Raw genomic sequence first — 14,342 nt, forward strand, 5'->3', positions numbered from 1 at the left:
GAACTAAATTAGTACTCCCTCCGTCCGGGTGTATAGGGCATGCACGTAGTTCTAGGTCATTAATTTAACTATTTAAATATGTATTGTATGTAATAAATAATATACCATTAGATTCATGCGAAGATGTAGTTTCTGAATATGTAATTTTCATCACATATAATATATATTTAGCTAGTTAAATTGACAACCTAGAACCACGCGCATGCCCTATACACTTGGACGGAGGTAGTACTGTATCTTATCCTTGTAAACCGTGACGGAGAGTATATCTTAACCTGCCAATCATTAGCCGGTCTTCTTTACTTAATTAAGTACTGTACACACGCAGTCTCAAAATAAGTGTCAGAAAGCCTTCATTAGTTAACTGTGTGTTTGTGAATGAAATGCATGCATGCGTCGCATCCACCTTAACTTGGCATCTTTACGTGCATTGATAGCATCTATTCCCAAGCGATATCAACGGATGTGGTGGCCGACTTTCCGTTGTTTGGGGTACTCAGGAAAAACTAGGCCAGAAAAAGAGTAGGAAAAGTTTATACATGTGACTGACTCCATATGCATGTGCGTCTCATCTATACTATTAATAAAAGATCAAAGAAAAACTTGTCTAGATACACAACTATTACCTCCATAAAAACAAACATCAATCACCACCACACAATTAGACAACAATTACAATCTAACGGTCTTCCACCATCCACGCAGCACCACCGTGTGCATTTATCAAATAAACTAAGGCTGACCGTGCTCCACCTCCTCGCTCAACCCGCTTGCCTCGCGCCCCCGTCGCCCCCGCTCAGGCCGCTAGCCCACCGCTTGCCTCGCGTAGCCGTCGCTGTCGCTCGACGCTCGCCTCGCGCAGCCGCCGCCGCCGCCCCCGCTCAGCCCGCTCGCCTCGCGCCGCCGCCGCCCCCGCTCAGCCCGCTCGCCCACTGCTTGCCTCGCGCCGCCGCCGCCCCCGCTCGGCTGCCGCCGCTCCGCTCGCCCCGCGCCATGCGCGCCCCGCACGGCTGCCGCCACTCCACTCGCCCCATGCCGCGCGCGCCCCGCTCGGCTGCCGACGCTCCGCTCACCCCGCGCCACGCGCGCCCCGCACGGCCGACGCCCCCGCCCTACTCGCCCAGCACGGCCGCCGCCATTCCGCTCGCCCCGCGCCGCGCGCGCCCCGCGCGGCCGACACCCCCGCCCCACTCGCCCCGCGCCGCGCGCGCCCCATTCGGCTGCCGCCGCTCCGCTCGCGGCGCGTCGCAGAACTCGCTGGGGAACAACCAGGGTGCCGCGGATCCGCCGTCGGAGACGCTGCGTCTGCTGCAGCTGGCGATTGAGGAGGAGGACGACGCCACCAGCAAGCTGGCGCAGCCGATGCAGCCCTCTCGGCAGGAAGATCATCACAATCTCAACCCCGGACTGCAAGTAGATGTGGGGAATGTGGCTGGCGGCGCCCAAGCGTCACATCATTCACTGGGTCATGGAATGCAGGGAGATTGTGGGGGAGAAGTGACTGATGTTGCTAATGCATTGTTCAGCAATCAGGAACCACACCGCCCTTGATGTATCCCTTTTTGATGGTCCAGTGAAACGGGTTTTTATGTGCCATCATCAGTCATGTGGATGAACTTGTGTGTTAGGCTACTAGGACTTTCTTATTGGCTAAACGCGTATTGTTGGTACATGTACACCTTCAAATGCTGGTTTGGCAATTACGAAGAATGTTGAAAATGACGATGAAGTTGAGAAGGCCTCTTCCTTCTCACTTTCAGGAGGAACAACTTCTATCAGTACCGATGCATCTCCAAATGCGGATTCTAGCAGCACATTAGCTGTTGAAACTGTCATAGTGGGCCAGAGATTCCGTGAGAACTTTAAACTGCAAGAAGGCATGAGCATTACTATTTTAAGAGACCCCAGAATGCCAAGGACCTTGATGCTATCAAGGTTTAAATACTTTATGAATAAGTTATATTTTATGTTGGCATCCCATTCATGTTGATTTTTTTTCTTAATACCATGGATAGGTGCTTTATGCAGGGTCTGATTGTGGGCAGATGCTTGGGTATGTGCCTTAGCTCGCTAAAGTCTTGGCTCCTCTACTGGACACACATTTTATTCAATGTGAGGTGATTCCTTATCATATTGCAGAAGAAATGTAATATGCTATACTGTTTTTAGGTCCTCAAGAGTTATATAGGCTGCTCTCTTGTTGATTAAACATATGCCGTCAACTTTAAGCATAATGATTAGTGGTGAATAAGCTAGCCTTGAATACCCGTGGTAGGTTATCTTAGAAATCTCACTCCATGCCATCTTAGTGAATGCCCGCTGATGCTAAATATACACGGTAAATTAACTTCGGATAGTCAGGCTACAAGTTTTAATTCGGATTTGCCCGTGGATAGAACAACTGTAACATCATATACGATCTCTCTGTATATTTATGCTCTCATATTTTAGCCAATTTTCTGCTAATTGACTATAAACCTTAATGCATTGGGTGAACTACTACCCACCTGTGCCAAGAAGTAATGGGTTCGATGCCCTCTCTGCATTTCACTGGGCAGGGGTAAGGCTTGTCTCGTACATTATTTTACCAGACCTCACCTGGTTTGGGAGCTTCTAGCACTCGGTCTGTCCTTTACAGCAGAGTAAGAAAGTGGAACAAATTGATTTTGTACATATACTAAATTTACTTGCATGATATTTTTATGTGTTTCCTGAATGCATAGGGGTGTGAGTGTGATCTCTTTTCTAAGGCCATGAAATATTTTCAGGTAGCTGATCTTGATAAGGTTCAATGGCTTGTGTACTGTACTTCTACAAATGCTTTCTTCCATAATGAGCTATGTGCATGATCTCTTTCCTCTTGTAAATATTTGATCAGGAAAGCTACTTAGTATATGCATCCCAATAAATTTAGTAGTAGGATAACATGACAATGAGGTTGCATCATTAGTCTGAAACCAAGGCTCTCCTATCCACGTAATGACCTCATCACAAAAACAAAACCATTTAATGATTTATATACGATTTTACTGTAGTTATTCTCTTGTCAAATTTAGAATGTGGTTCATGTTGCTTTAAATCTGTGTGTGTAATCATGTGAGCCCCATCAACCTACTATCAATTTATTCTTCCTTGGGTGATTTCTTTGTGCTTCTTGACAACATACTAACTGTTATGTTAATGCAACACTAATACACTTGATGACACAGTTTCTGGTTCTTTACAAGTGTGCCCATTTAAATGTTTATAAATATACAAATATATATTTTTTCTACTCCCTCCGTAAACTAATATAAGAGCATTTAGATCACTATTTTAGTGATCTAAATGCTCTTATATTAGTTTACAGGGGGAGTAGTATTTAATACTGCAGATTTTCTTGCCAAATATTTTTTCCCCAATGGAAGGTGTTAAAGTAGGATGCAGGTTCTGAACTTGGATGCAGGATTGTTAACTGAACTTCATACGTATCCTGTACCTTATGCTCAAACGATTTCCCTTTTCAGTATCAGAAGAAAACAAGTGCCTAAACTCAGAGTTGCGGCACGCCTGTGCCGGCCCCCTCGTTTCTCTTCCTACGGTCGGCAGTCGGGTGTTGTATTTTCCTCAAGGTCACAGTGAGCAGGTTACCATTCTTCCTCCAAGTACAACGATATAAGTCTGAGTCCTGCTTTTAAGTTTGTCTAAAGCATATTGGTCTCTGATGTATTAGACCTTTGTAGCTAGCTTGTTTCCTTTTCAATTTTTGGAGATACCGTATGTCGATGTTTGTCTCAAGGACTGAGTGACTGAGTTTTGTGAGCATGTGCACATGGGTCTCCAAGAGGTACGTACCATGGCTCCTCATTAAGACACGAGTCAGTTAGTTTGTAATTTTATTAACTGTAGTTTACTACTGTAGTTGAATGTATGCACGAGACATGGCTATGGATTGTAAATTTCTTTCAAGATGCCTGTACTTCATGGACGTTCATGTTTTTCTGCTTGAAACTTTCTCTGTCTTTTATGTGTTCTAGAAAATATGTTTCATCTCTGAACAATTTTTAGAAGGAGGCCGAGGGCTGGTGTTGAATTAATGACGCCATTAATTTCTTAGTGCTTACTTCAAACAATTACTCCTTGCAATTCGGATTAAACTTACAAGTTTGTGTGTACAGACATAATAAAAATAAGATGGGCAATTCAGATCAGACTTGAAAACAAGAAATTCTTTCACTTTGAAACTATATACACATGATTCAGTGCACACTTGAATATGAAAATTTCATTCAGCTTGAGATACTATTTATTCTAGGTTAGGAGATTGCCAAATATAAATATATAATCATGATGTAGTTTACAACATGAGGTTAATGAGTGCAAAATAGAACTTTTAGGTGACTGAAAATCTGTGTCAGACAATACAAAAGGTTCATATACAGCTAGGCAGGTTGGATAATAAGAAACGAAGGATATGCTCAAATTAGAGACGTGATTTGTTCCTAAAAACATTAAGAAACCATGGTTGGATCTTTGACGGTTTGATACTTAGATCATGTACCAGATCCATTTCCATCAATATTATAAAAGTACAGCTTCATATGAATGTATTCTTAAAGTGAAAACTCAACATTGCTCAATATTTCTCCAGGGAATCGTCGATAACTACTTTTTAAAGTAAAGGCTCATTTGGGCAATGTCTTACCGTCCAAGTGATTCCTGTGCTAAAGCAAAGCAAGGTCCTATCTCAGCCCTTCAAATTATGTATATAGAACTACATATTATTATAATTCTTGAAAAATAATATAGACTTACATAGTTCATTTTGGAATAATTGCAGCAGTACTGGATGAACATGATAAAGCAAAGAAATTGTGTCTCGGCGCTGTAAGCCATAGTTCAACGGGTTTGTCCATAAGGGAGCCAGTGAACACCGGAAACTTAAATGATTTCTCCTCAGACGAAGAACTTGTACTTAACCATTTAGCTACAACATTTTATGTCGTCAGTCCTGGAACATTAGTTCGTGTGTTGGAACAAGGAGAAAGCTCAAAGGGTATTGTTCTCTAACTACATGACGTTTTTATATATCAACATATCAGTATATTTGCATAAGTACGCTGGTTATGAAAACTATTTTCCTGAAATTATTTTAGGTAAAAAGCGCTCCTATGATTCTACTCGCTATGCTAACCTTACAGCAGAGCAAATAAAAACCTCGCGCATCTCCGTTAATAGTAGAGATGCTTTCTTGAGAGTATCTTCCCGTTGATTTTTGGTCACATAATATTGATGATGATTGCATAGCTAAAATTGTAGGATCTGGAACTCCCTATCCATTTGCTCTAGCTGGAAGCAAGAATAATGAACAGAAACCACTAATAAGTCTAATCAAGTTCCATATGGATGTAATTTCATCGTGCTTGCCTTGTGAAATCGATGCAGACGAGGTCGTCAAAGTTTATTGGGTTGCGGATAGATGTGTCGAGTTGGATATTTATTATTTAACCAGCTATATTTAATCATTTCGAACAGTTATTTAACAATTCAACCAGATACTTCATCGATTTATTTTCGACCAGAGTTGGTTTGGATTAATAGTTGATATATTGCTATTATTGGAAGCACTCATATTTCAGAATTTTGGTTAAATTGATTGTGTATTGTATAGATGATATTGATATGTTGCATATTACTCAAGCTCATATTTTCCAGCCATATATTTCCTATTTGTTGGAGAATCAATTGATATCTCAGTCGTAAGAGTTTGAGTGCGCCCATCGTGATATGCACTTCCATCCTTATTTCCTGTTTTTTGGTGAATATATATTCTTGATTTCAGTTCTTGTAATGGTTATTTGCGTGGTTATAATAAATCGATAATTACGTAAAACGGGAATGCAATGGGCAAGAAAAATATATAAGAATCGAGAATTATATGTCGGGCTCTGTATTTCAAATGGAACGAAACTATATATATTGCAATCCAGACATACTATGCAATCAAATTGGTAGAATCGATGTGTCATACAATATGGTTTTAGATATTCATTGTTTTCATCCCATATAAATCAGTTGACAACCTGATGAACGAGGAAATTCATTTCATTACACGTGCGTTGCGCGTGCAATGTTACTAGTATGGGAAAGAAAACCATGCATATATAGATGGAGTACGTAGAAAGAGACCTGATGGAACAATTAGAGATGGATGGAAGGGCATTCTACTTTCCGGTAATGTAGACAAGTTAGTAGTGTTATTAATGGGATTTGTTACACTACAGTAGAAAAACATAATTGTATCCATTCCGTCACAGTTTATAAGGCACGGTAAAATTTACGTTTGTTTTCATAATAAAAAAAGGTTTAGAATGAATTGCATTTACTCTTAGCAGTTAACTACTGCTTCATTGTACTATTTCTATATGCATGTATAATGTGAATTTTATTTTTCAGCTTATCTCACAGTCAAACAATAACCATCTAGGTTTCAGAGGATTTTCAAGCACATCTTTTAAACCATGATGGAGGAAGTACTAGATCTATACCAAATATTATTATCATTAATTCTAATGCTAAAAGTGTGGTAATTGCAACTAATGGTGTATTGAAACCAGTGGTTCTACCCACAAATCAACCAGAGTCGACAACCTCTGACGGTTTTCAAGGGTCATCGCTCCGGCATCCACACTGGCTGGCTAAACTACAATGCCTCCAACACATCTTCGCTTGGAGGTAGTGTTGGGAACGCCAGCAATGTTAACTCCAACCTAGGCCAAAAATTTGTGTTTTAGCGATGAGAGCCCAAACTCGTTGGCGATGGAGGTGAACAAGCTCCATAATGATGTCTCCAAGGAGAAGAACGACATCCTAGGACATGAACGATGTTGGTATTTAATCATTTAATGTGCTTGAACTAGGCTTTCATCTATAGGGCTTACCAAGCCCATCGCCACTCCAGCCTACCTACCTGACCATGCCTGATATCCAAGCTACCGGTCTGCGGTAGTCATACACGTACGTCAGTCAACTCACCATCCCCGTCCTCCATCGACATTGCCAACAAACCACCACAATACGACACACCGCCATGGCCTACCCCATCCCGTCCCCGACCCCAAGTGTGAGCGATGTAGTCCTCCATATCAGGTTCATCCGAGAGTAAAGAGGTCCTCTCGCTGCGCCACCATGCATGTCTAGGTCCATAGTTTTTTTTCCTCTAGAAAAATTGCAGAACAAATCCCTATATATTTCTCGTTCAAAAATTACGAGCTCATGGTTTCTTTAGAGTAGCACCTAAAATTTGGATTTCCCTTGCATTTTTCAGTGGATTTTTCAACATCTAATGCAAATGTTTTGTGCTGTAGATAGTCTACACTAAACAAAATTTGTTTCTCGTTTAGCTTGTAAAATCTAGCATAAATTAGAGAAAGTTTCCAAACATCTACTATTACTAGTTGCAGCTTGGGACGGAAAGTAAATAATCAGCCAAAACATGTGATACTACTTCCTCCATCACGGTTTAGAAGACGCGCATGAGCGATCTCATGAACCAAGATGAATTTTGATTGGATCTATTTTTTTTTACAAGTGCTCACACAATAATCATACGGCGTCTAACTATTTAAAAAGATAATGCACAGTAACTCATACAACCACTAAACAAGGAGTGCATGCGGCCTATTAATATTCCTAATTAACCAAGCATTAAATGACACACGTCTTAATCCAATTTTATACTAAAAATGCATGTAAACAAAACTGCTCCTGCTAAACCATGATGGATGGAGTAGCAGTAGAGTACTTAATTTAGGACGAAGCAAGTATTAATATACTCCTACTAACCATGACCAGTTTCATGCCAAATCATTAATTAGTACTGCTACTCCTTATTAATCATATCTTCTTAATGATAACGCCTTGATTAACTCAGCTTTTTAATGATGTGCATGCATGGATCGCATCCATGCTGATCCCCCACCTTCTTCATGACAGGACATCTTTGCATGTATGGACCCCATCCAAGTATCGGTGGATGTGGTTGTTTACTTTCCTTTCCCGTCAGTACCGGTACTTGTTGTTAGGCTGGTCCTAATGGGAGTATCATTGCTAGTACTCCCTCCATCACGGTTTAGAGGGTGCTTGGATACGTTTTAGTCCCATGACTAAAAGTAGTGAGACTAAAACTTGCTAGCCTCACCCATGCTTGGATCCAAGTACTAGAGAGACTAAAATCAAGTTAATGAGCATTTATTATCCTCCAAACCCTTCAATCCAGAACTTGCATGAGGAGTTAAATGAGGAGAGAGAGGACTAATGCACATTTTAGTAGGGGTACCCTTGACTAAAAGATTTTAGCCTCAAGACTAGTTTTAGCCTCTCTTTAGTCAGGGGTGCTTGGAACTTTAGCCTCTTAAAGAGACTAGTTTTAGTCAGACTAGTTTTAGTCTCTTGGATCCAAGCACCCTCTTAGAAGGCACGCTTGAAAATCTCTGGGACCAAGATAGTCATCGGTTGGTTGTGAGATGTAGCAGGTGTAAATGCTAATGCGCCTAATCAACTGAGAAAATACTAGTACTAATGCCTGAGCAACAAATTGGGAGGGTGCATGCATAACTAGTACTAGTATTAATTAATAAGAGTAATTGCTTTCGCGCCTTAAACCTTGTCTATTTTGAAAACGCACGTAAGTTTAACTGTGCCTTCTAAACCGTGACGGAGGGAGTATCATACATGTCAACTAGACAATTATGATGATGTGTCATAGAATTAAATGAAGAAAGAAAGGGTTGAGTATCATATCATGATACCGTATCATATTAAATGTGATGCTACTTTGTGTGTTGCATGTCAATAAATTACCTATTCTATAATAATAACATATGATACTATGCATTACGGGTGTAGTATCATTGACTAGTAGCATATGCATGATACTAGTATATGATACTCAACATTACAACCAGCCTTATAGAAAATTAATCTAGTTTTCGTCAACAATAAATATTTAGAAATAGAGGGAGTAGATATGAGTAGGTCCACATAGGAATAATTGGAGCTTTATTATTTGACATGTATACGGAACGAAAAATAAGTGGTCGTTCGGATGCGTCTGTGAGCGTGTCATGATGCTATCGTGACCGTTTGAGGGGCCGAGGGGTCCGGCTGTAGACGCTCTAACCTCGTAGCCCAAACATATGTGCGTACGTGTTTTGTTCGTTTGCGCCGGTCCAATGGACACCCATGTTCGCTTTTTTGAAATGGATGGATACTTGCGCCCAAAGCTGTCATGAACCATTTTTAGGTGGCATGAAAAAAATACATCATAAGTATTTTGAAAATAAAAATGTTATTTAAATATTAATGCCAGCTGTCGTGGGTATAAGCCTGACAATAGATGTGTAGGGTACGAAAAGGATGGGCAGAGCCTTAGCTACGGCGAGGTTGTATGAGTTCAGACCCCTCTGTGGTGGAGGTAATAGCCCTACGTCTCATTGCTCTGGGAGCTTGTTGTCGAGTGGAATATGGAATACAATGAGTTGCTAACCCTTGCACCAGTGGAGAAGGGTGGCTTATATAGAGTGTGTTGCCCTTCACAACGGTTGGTGCACAGGGGTGGAATAATGGCGGACAAATGCCTACGTTACAGGTAACGTACGGCCTAAATGCTAATAAAATCGTGAGGAAACGTACGACCATTTCCCTCCTGGGGGGTTACGATGTACAGAGTGGAATCCAGTCGGCCCGTTCGATACGCTCTGAATGCTCGCCTTCGACTGGATGGTCGGAGGTCTGTTACCGACTGGATGATGGGAACTTCTTAGTTCAGTCGGAACTGACTAAGGGCCTTGTCTCTTATGAAGGGTAGTCCTTGGGTAGGACCTATAAGGCAGGCTTATGACCCTACCCTAGGACTATAACCCCATCATTAGTCCCCGAATGGATCGAGGTTGGAACGACGAAGTGATGCTTGAAGTTTGGATCCGACTGACACGGACGTGACTTTGGCGTTGCTTGCCTCGGTCCATTTTATCTTTTCTGATCGATGATCCGAGTGGAAGTGCTTGTGAAACATACTGTCGGAAACCGAGTGCTTCTGCGGTATCTTCTGACGTGACCGGTCAATTGACAGCGGCGGATTTTCCGGGATCCTCAAATTTCGGTTTCCGCGCGCTCAGCGGGGATGACGCCATCGCGCTCGAGTAGCGCCTGACGCCTCGATTCTCGTGCCTTCAACCTCTCCACTAATATCGCCGCGGTTGGTCGGGGGATAAGGTTTCGGGGCCACCTGCCAGCGTCCCACTCGGAACCTTACTTAAATCTCAGCGGCGAGGGTTTTTCGTTACGCTCGCCGAATCGCTTGCCTTCGCTTGCTCCGTCCTTCTCGCCACCTCCAGCGCCTGTACACTCCTTCCTCCTCTTTCCTCCCGCGGATTCGCAGCTTCGCCATGACCAAGGGTCAGACCAGCAAGATGGAGGCGAGGAAGAAGAAGGGGAAGGCGGCGGCTCCTGCTCAGCGGCGGCAGCGGCCGCTGCCGGCGGGGTGGATTCAAGGCGACTTCCTCCCCTCCACGGTGACGGAGGGGGATCTGCTGCAGCTGGTGGAGCACGGGATGATCGTGCACAAGTCTTGGAGGCTGCCGGCGAAGAACGAGGTTGAGCCGGCGCCCCGGGAGGGGGAGCGCGTCTTGCTGCTCAGCCATGTCTATCGAGGTTTCTCCTTGCCCCCGCATCCTTTCTTCAAGGGCATTATGAATCACTTTGGGGCACAGCTTCACCACTTTCCCCCGAACGCTATTGCCCATCTCTCTGCTTTCAAAGTTCTGTGCGAGTGTTTCATTGGCTGTCCTCCCCATTGGGGGCTGTTCAAGCACATATTCTCTGCTAGATCCCAAACCATCAAACGACTCAGCCAGTCGGATGATAAGACACATCTTCTCCAGCTCTGCGGGGGCTTAGGTTTCCAGAAAAAGAGTCGGAGTAGTTATCCTGCCCTTCACCTAAGTGAGTCGGTCAGGAACTGGCAGTCGACGTGGTTCTACTGCCAGGACGTTGCCTGTCCGAATGCCGTGACAGGGCTGCCTCCCTTTAGCTTAGATCAGCCCGCTCCGCCTAAGCAGCTCGCGCTCACGAAGGCGGAGAAGAACGACATCCAGTCTCTGGTCGAGGCACTCGTAGATGTCGTCAGAAGGGGGGGGGTCACTGGCATAGACTTGCTGGAGGTCTTCCTCGGTCGGCGCATCCAACCCCTGCAGGCTCGCGACCACGCCGTGTGGCATTATACGGGGCCCGAGGATTCCACTCGGACCATCGTTGTGGGCGTGACTGAGGAGAAGGTGACCTCGTGGGTGCTCCAGATCACAGGCCCCTGCGAGAATCCCAAAGGATCCCGGCGAGTGAAGCCTTTCTGCGCGGATAATCCTCCCCCGAATCAGGTGAGTAACATTTGTCGAGTGCGCGTAACTGTCTTAATCTTACCATTTGCTTGAATCTCTGTGTGACGTCTGATGTCGTCGACTGAATTTTATGCAGAAGTGGACCAACTGGTTTTCTCCCGTCTCGAACGGGAACCTGGCCGAGGAGGAGGAGGAAGGCAGCCAGGAAGGCAGCGTGGAGAGCGCTGAATATGTCTCCGACAACGGGGAATCGGAGGAAGAGACTAGCGAGGAAGAGGAGGAAGACGAAGAGCAGGACTCGCCGCCTCCACAGTTAGAGCATCGGACAAAGCGCCGACACGAGCCTGCTGTTCCCTCGGTCCCTCCGGCATCCTCGAGTGCTCCGCCCACTGCCCCCGTGGTCCCCAGTGCTCGGAGCACCAAGAGGGCCAGGGACGTTGCTGCTGAGCCTGCGGGTCAGTCTTCCAAGGCGGCCAAACCGAGTGGGTCTAAACCTCGGAAGGCCTTGCCGCAGATGAGGGTTACTGTTCCCGTCACCTCCACGTAAGTGCCATAATCTTCTAATTTCTTCTGGTATCCGATTGGACTCCTGTTTATTGGTCGAATGGATTTCACTCGACAGGGTTGATACCTCCGCCACCTCTCCGGCCTGCCAGGAGGATGACCCCATGGACACGGACAACATCTTCTCGTCCCAGCCAGGTGCGTTGTAGTGACCCCGAGAGTTTTATATTATCGCGTCGCGAATTCTATCTTAGGACTTGCCTCTTTCTTTTTCTGAGATCCCGCGCCGTTCGGTCTATCAGGGGTGATTTGCGTGGACGAGGGTGAACAGGGGAGAGCTGAACAAGCCGTGGAGCCCGTTCTTGAGGCTGCCCTACCAGTCACTGCTCTCGCCGCAGACGTGCTGCCGACTGAGGCGACGCTGCCGACTGAAACAACGCTGGTGGCTGATGAACCGACTGGAGCGGGTCTTGGGATGCCCTAGGGACTTCCAACGATGCCAGGCTCGTCGAATGTCGAGTTCAACATCCAGCGTCTCCCGGAGGAGCGGGTGGGAGCGGCCAAGGGGGCCATGGAGCAGGCAGAGCTGATGGCGGGAGAAGCCAAGAAGGCATATGACTCCATCGCATCCCTGTACCAGCGGAGCTTGGAGCTGCGGGATGATATCCGAGTAAGTGGGCTAGTAAGTATTTACTTTTCTCTTGTAACCCACTGGGTGTTCTCGGATACCGTATGACGTTTGCAATGGGTTCACTCTGAGTGAACCCAATGGGTGTAGTCCCCGAGACTTCTGTCGAGTGCTTGCACCGGCAGTTGTCTTTATACATATTGTCTTTGTTTTGGTCAGATCTGTAAATAATATGACCAACTGCGAACAGTTGTGGCACTCGGGGTGCACTTACTGTGAGAGTACCCGAGAGTAATTTGTACTCACGTCGGGTAGTATTAGCCTTGTAGGCGTAGGTGATAACATGTATCTCAATAGGGCGGGCCTGCCTGAGTTGCATGCCAGTGGGGTCACTCTTAGTGAACCCACTGGGTGTAGTTCCCGAGACCGCTGTCGACTGCTTGCGTCGGCAGGGGTCTGAAGAACTTAGACTTTTATTGTTGAATTTTCTGATTGTCCCTTGGTGTTGGCTAGCAGAAAACTTGTGAAATGGGGACAACCTATGAGACTCTCAGGGCGGAGAGGAATCAGTTAGCTGGTGAGCTTGATGCGGCGCTGCCTGCAATGGCTGGCATGAAGGATGCTCTGGCGGGACGAGAGAAGTCATTGGAGCAGGCTCGTGAAGCGAACAAAGTGCTGACTGAGGAAGTGGAGAAGATGGGGAAACAGAGGACTGCTCTGATGGGACAGATGGACGTGCTGAACAAATGGTGCATAGCGCAGGAGAAATACGTCAGCGACTGGGCTCGGCAGATGATGATGCGTCTGGCTGGTAAGTCCTGCTTTTTCCGAGTGCTTGTGGTATGTGCGTCACACTCGACGCTTATTGTTTGCGTGTCCTTCTGTTGCAGATTTTTGCATTGATGCTGAAGCTGAAGCAGATGACGTGGAGCGGTCGATTCGCGAGAACGTTCCACTCGGCGAGGACGCCAATCGAGATCTGCTCCGAGCGCACATCCGCGTGGGCAAAGTTGGCCCTTTCATCGGTCGACTGAGAGAAGTCGTCGGCCGAATCGACAAGGAGCTTTGGCCAGAAGATGAGTCGAGGCAGGAGATGGAAAACTTGATGACTCGACTGGAGGAGATCCCGAACCGAGTGCAGTCGTGGAAGAAATCTGCAGCTCGTTGTAATGCAGATGTTGCTCTGTCCCTGGTCCGAGTTCATTGCAAGGAGGTGCGCGAGGAGAAGCTGAAAACATTGAAGGTCGCCAACACGAAGAAACTTCAATTCGAAGACTTCATGGAAACTTTCCTTGAGAGTGCCACCCGCATCGCCGACGGTATCGATCTGGACACGTTCGTAGAGCCCTCCAGTCCTGGCGCTAATCCAGATGATGCGTAAGAATTCTTTGTCCACGGTATGCCGAGTGTTGATCTGTAAGGAACTTTGGCCACAGCTGTTGGCCGTCACATTCGTGGATCGGTGCGGGTAAGCTTGATCCGCACCGAGTGAACTATCTTTGTTTGAACTTTTGAATCTGAAGCAAATCGTTTGCTCTTGTGTTGCAATTTTGCCTCGAGTTTTCTGTGTGGCGTTTCTTGGTGAAGCCAATGGCAAACATGTGTAGCATGTAAGTGTCAGTTGTCTTGACATCTGCATGAGCCTCTGTGAGGGTCTTGCGGGGTCTCCGAGTGGATCTGTGGGGTACACTCGAAGGCAATAGAGTACTTAAGCGATTCATGATCGAAAAAAGTTACTAGTTAGGCGATTCTTGATCGCAGCTAAGTCCCCAAGTGCGACGTTTAGTGCACACTCGGAGAAAGTTATTACTTAGGTGACTCCTGGTCACAGCTAA

Source organism: Hordeum vulgare, chromosome 3H (genome assembly GCF_904849725.1).
Source record: "Hordeum vulgare subsp. vulgare chromosome 3H, MorexV3_pseudomolecules_assembly, whole genome shotgun sequence".
NCBI lineage: Eukaryota > Viridiplantae > Streptophyta > Magnoliopsida > Poales > Poaceae > Hordeum > Hordeum vulgare.